Source organism: Acanthopagrus latus, chromosome 19, assembly GCF_904848185.1.
Source record: "Acanthopagrus latus isolate v.2019 chromosome 19, fAcaLat1.1, whole genome shotgun sequence".
Lineage (NCBI taxonomy): Eukaryota > Metazoa > Chordata > Actinopteri > Spariformes > Sparidae > Acanthopagrus > Acanthopagrus latus.
In genome coordinates, this window is record NC_051057.1 from 13,016,833 (window position 1) to 13,022,832 (window position 6,000).

Sequence of the window (6,000 nt, forward strand, 5' to 3'; positions counted from 1 at the left end):
ACGAAAATACGTTTTACACCGTATTTTGTCTTTTTGAGAGGCAAGTGTATCAGGGAGGCTTCTGGGGCTGGGAAGTAGTGATGTCATGACTCGGTTTTTGTTGGCCAGGGGACAAAAAGACATAGTGACATTTCAAGAGTGGTTTACATTGGTGAGGAGCCCAGTCTCTAGCTTCAAGCTGTCCAGGCTGCTTTCTTCCACACACAGCTGTTAAACATTGTATCAGTGGAATATACAGTTACATAGCAAATACTGTATGTTTCACACAGTCTGCTAACTTACAACGGGGCCGAGGCTTATGTTGACAGTGAAAAAAAACCTGCGGGTGAGAAAGCTTCAACTCTGTGTCCCCGTCAGAAGTTCAGGAGTGGATTATCACTCCTCCCTTGTCCAAAGAGTAACAAGCGCAGTAATTAAGTCAATAAATATCCGCGTGCTCTGATCAAAGAGGGCCCTTGCTGAGCTTTAATTTAATTCAAAATTAAATTCCTGCCCTGTTTGGACTGTATATGCACCAAGGTGCTAAAGTAAGAACACCGATAATGTTAACTTTATCAGGCAGGAGACCAGCTGGTACAGTAACTACAGTACTTATCGCTGAAAGATCACCCAATATAACCCGAGCCACATAGCCTTGTATTTGCTGAGGAGCGACCTCCGCAAACATGACCGCAGACGATCTATTCCAGGCTGGATGTTTTCCCCCCGTTGTTGTCTAGATACAAGTCCGGCTGTCATTTAACTGCTTCTTTTGTCCCCAACCCTGGTCACAGGAAGGGAACAGACTGTAAAGACCATTAAGGCAACATTAAGAGTAAACAACAAATGAAAGTGAGGGCTGTTGAGGTTCAGATTCAGCAGAGAATCCAAAGACAATTTTCCCTTCGGATGAAGTGGATAATTCCAAACAGAAGTTGACAAAAGGTAGGAGACATCAGGGGAGATAGAAAAACTTGCGACCTGCTGCACCATAAGCTTTATTCAAGGGCCTGTAAAGTGCCTCAAACAAATCTTAACAAACATTATGTCAGCAGAACATACACAATTAAACACCCTCTTCCCCGAAAACACAGGTTAAGTGTGGGAAAAAAAAAAAACCTGAGGGATTATAGAGGAGGGACCTTTTCTTCAGAAATAAGACCAGCTCAGCTTGTGGATCTATTTTTGACATGTTACATTCCTTTGCCCCCAGATATTCTCACCCATCTATAAGACATTTACAACCATCTTTGATGCTCGGGCCTTGTAAGCCTGGACAGAGACGGGGCTGTGGTCGCACACAGACATTTCTCAAGAGGTTCAGATGTCAGCTGAGAGCGAGACAGGCAAACATGAAAAATCCAGCAGGACCTAAAGTTGGAGCTGAGACGTTTTATGATGTATCTTCATGACAGCAGGTAACAAAAAATATCACCTGGGACTCAGGAGTGAGCTGCCAAAACCAAAACAGCCTATATAGAGCTTTTCTGGGAAGCTGTGACATACTTGTGCGTTACTGAGGTTATGTATCTTTATCTGACTATGGGTATCGTCCAAAATGCCACATTTTTACACAGTTTTGTCCTTGATCCAGTTTTTACGACCAAATATACAGATTTACATCATGTCTGAATTCTTACAGCTGCTATAAATGTTATTTTCTTTTTAAAATCAGTGTTAAATAGCTCCATATTCCAGCTGAAATCCCCATTGTAGCTTATTAGATCAATAACCCGTGTCTCTTCTGCCCTCTCTCATGCAGTAAAAGAGAAAAAACCTTTCCTGGTATCCCTGCCCAGTTTATCCAATCAGGACCTAGAGCTCCAAGAAGAGGTAGTCCTGTCTGCTCTTGTTTCAATGGCAGAACAGGGTAAGCTACCAATTCCACCACACCTCGTGACGACGTATATCACCAAAAAGGCCAAGTGAGGAAAAAGCGCTAGTGAGGCAAAGACAAAAAAAAAAGAGAAAGGAGTCATACAAGTCTAGTAGAAAGGAGGGATTGCGAACTGCAACACAGACAGCAAGTTAGCTAAAAACAAGAAAAAGCTAGCCTTGCTCGGTTCAAAGCTTTAAAAAAATGAATCCAAAAGTGCTGAACCCATTACACCTTGTTTGTTTATTTAAAAAAAAAAACCTAGAGTATAGGAAACAAATTGTGGTTTTATGTTGGGGCAGCTTTTGGAGCCAAGCTAGCTCCTCCCCCCTACTCTGACATTTCATGCTAATAAAGGCTAACAGTGTTCTGCTTCTGGCTTTATTTGCAGTGAACGCATGTAGGATGACTTTGTTGTATGACTCTTTGCAAGAAAACAAGAAGCTGCAAAGCTGCTGTAAGTGTTTTCATTTTGTCATTTTAGCTAACTTCCTGTCTGTTTTTTGCTGTTAGCAATCCCCTACATCCTCTCTAAGACTCCTTTCTTCTTTTTGTGGCAGCCCTTTTTTTGTCTTACTTTTCTTCTTCGTAAAGTGTTTTTCTTTGCTTGCTTATTGGAATATAGAACTTTAATAGTTATTTGATAAGAAAAGCATGCTTACAGAAGCTTTAAGTGGCCCTGCTAGCACCCTTGCAATCTAGTCAAACCTTCAGATTCGCAGGTTGCTGATTCTTCTGTTAAAAGTGGATTTCTTGTGACCTGCCTTGGCCATTTGAGAGCAAAAGAGATGGTTGAATGTATGTTGGGTTGCTGGCTGGCTGGCTGGCTGGATCAGGCTGTGGCTGGGTAGGCCTGGAGGCAGTCTAGACAGCAGATGAGCAATGAGCTGGGCCCTGGCAGACCTGCCCTGTGGCTGGGTCTCTCTTGGGCAGGGCAAGGCCTTTGGGACTCCTGTCTTTGACAGAAATAATGGTTGCACTGGACTATTCTGAAGCAGAGACACCCTAGCCTTTGTAAATATAATACATTCTTCTAACTGATGGCATTTAATAGGAGCAAACCGAAAACAGATCATAAACCAGCTGTTGGCTATGTTGCTAAAGTCCATTTCATGCCTGTACCTTCTGATTCCTCTTCTGAAGTTATTACCTGCGAGAATCTGTTTTTCCTATCATCAGAAGTTCGCCCAGCCTTTATGATTCAACTGAAGTTCCCACCACTACTCCCAAAGATGTGGTCATGATCACAAAGTGAAAGAAAAGCTCCAGTCCCGATCCCAACGTGGGTGGTTTAAGACTTGATCCTTGCTCACTTGGCACCTGGTAAGAGCTTTTGTGTGGCTGGAAAGCACAGACGAGGGCTGCAACCAGCAGAATGTGCGTCCAGAGTGCGGCGGTGACATCTGGTGAACTGTACCATTCATCGTTAAAGAATATGCAAATTGTTATGTTGGATTATTTTTAATGTCAGCTTTTCTTCCTTGATCCTATTAGTAGGGCCCATTCAAGTCCGCTACCTGCCAGAACACCACGCAACAAAGTACAATAACACAAATGATGCCATTGTTACACCCAAGGTCGCTCCATGATCAAAGTAGACACTGTTGGTACAGAAAACTTCATCTTACAGTACCCAAAGGACATTTAATAGGGAAAACAAACTTACATACAATTTAGTATACTTGTTAATAGTACACAGAAGTACAACTTAAAATAAATGAACATTACAGTGCACTTTTTGTAAGTCTATTAAAATATACCTACATTAAAGTGAACTTTTCTGACAGGGACATGCAAATAGTGTACTTTGTATGAGTACACTAAATTACTACTGTAAGTATTTGCAATTAAGTATAATTTCCTCAAGTATACATGTGTACAATTTACAATATGCTTAGAACAAGTACACTTAAAACCACTCTTGTAAGTTTTGCTGAATAAGCAGTTAAGACTTCTACTGCAGGTATTAAGAATGTATGTTGTAAGTTTACTGGACATTTTCCAGCTCCAACACATTTCAAAATATATTCATCAGATGATGGAAATAAACATTGCGTTTCTTCCAGTATACTGCATCTCTGTGTGTGAAGTCTGGAAGTCTGGAAGTCTTTTGTATCAGCTCAGAAACAAATTACAAACAATAAAAACGTAAAAGTTTCACTCGGAATCTTTTCTCTCTTTCTACCACAGTTGTTGTTTGCTCTCTTGATTTTGGCTTTGAGGATGACAGAAATCTGGGAATCCGGCCTCAAAGTCCAACAAGAGTTCAGAGGGCTGTCTGTACCAAAACAGCAATAACACTGGGATTTAAACAGTCTCTCAGCTTCTCACATTTGATTTGTGAGTAATGCGATATCGTAAAAGAAACGTACGACGTCCATAATCACAGGCTTGAGTATTTATCTCACTTGAGTGTTGGTCAATGACGTCGAATGGGTAATCAGTTACTGTCATTAGCGGGCTCTTGCCCGGGCCGTATTTATGATGACATCAGTGTTTTTGTTGGATCCATCTTATCAGAAAAGCCCGAGCTTTCATGTGCTCTGTGTTCCATGGAAGTGATGGATTTTAAGCTGAAATGAAGCAAAGTCTCTGCGGGTTTCTGGGAGTCCCCTTTTGGGCCCCTTGTTGTCGTCAGCCTAGCAGTCGGCTTCGTAGAGTTTCAAGGTTTCCCAAGTTTTCTGAACTGCACTTGACGGGACCGGTCAAAGTGTTTCATGCTTGTATTGAATATTTCCCAAGTACGGGGCCAAAACCCACTTCTTGTTTGGGGTCAGGGCTGCAGGCCTGGTTGTCACAATTTCTCGTGTTTATTTCATCAGTCAAAGTTATCAAAAAATAACCATTTCGGTTCATTTCAGGGGTTCGGCGATGGCTGAAGACTGCATACTCGCACAGTCTTCCTCCGTCTCACACTGTTTTGGTCCAAACAAGGTGACCTCAGATGTTTTGCACTGCGCCCCCCCCACCCCCCCACCCTTGGGGGGGCTGCAGCAGGTGGCATCCCTTGTAAGAATTTACGGCCAGGTTCTTCTGGTTCAATGCAAACAAACCAAGTTTTATGGAGCAAATACTGAGAGGTCATGGACCCTGCGGTTTGATTGTACCATGACAGAGAAACATGGTTTCATTTATCCTGTGGTACCTGTGAGATGCCTCCAGGAATTCCATTTTTTTTTTCCAGGCAATTTAACTCCATGACGTCATGAAAAACAGTCACATCTATTCATTTATTTGCCTCTCAACTTATACATTTGATGTTACAGAGAAATACTACGTAACCAAAGCTAGTCATGTTTTTTTCTGAATTCCTCAGCGTTACCTTGCAGTACTTTTTTTTTTTTTTTTTTGCTCTCCCTCTGATCCACCGAGATTGAGCTGTATTGTGACGGATGGCGTTGGTTTCGACAACATTGTGAGTGGACGTCCCCCTCAGCCGTGGCTGGCTGAAGCCTCCCCGTCACACTTCTTTCCACAGGCCAGCAGGGGGCGAGTCCACTAGATGCAAAGAAAAAGTATGATTGAATGTAAGCTTATGAAGAAATACTTAAATACTTTTACAATTACTAGTTTCAAGTCTAATTTAATGAGTTATGATGGTAATTTGTAAATGATTGTGCCCTTTTAGACACAAATAGATGATAAAGGAAGTGTCTGCTTTAGGGAGTGGCCACCTTGTGACAGGTCAGTGCCACAGCATCAGGATATCCTCCCTAGCTCTGACTTTTTGTCCAAATCAGGTCACTCACTTTTGGCCAAGATCCCCCTGTGATTTTCTCACAAACCACAGCCCGTTTATGACAAGAAATAAAGTGGCTTTTTACTGGCAGTCACAGAAAGATATTATTTTTAGTGTTGAGGAAGGTGTGCTGTCACACTGATTTGAGCACATTCTAGAAGAGCATTTAATGCCCTTGGAGGTGTAATTGACTCTAAATAAATTACAGTAATACGTCCCCAGGGTCGGGATTTTTAAAATACTGAGGTCAGGACTACAAACCCCCCTCCAGCCTCAATGGCAGCTGCTTCCTAATAGCTTTTTGGGGAACAACAGAGGCCTATGGCAGGACGATTAACTACCTCATTAATGAGAGAGGCGAGTTTGTTCAAACTTCAAACAGGATGCTGGTGTTGGAGTTCATTGC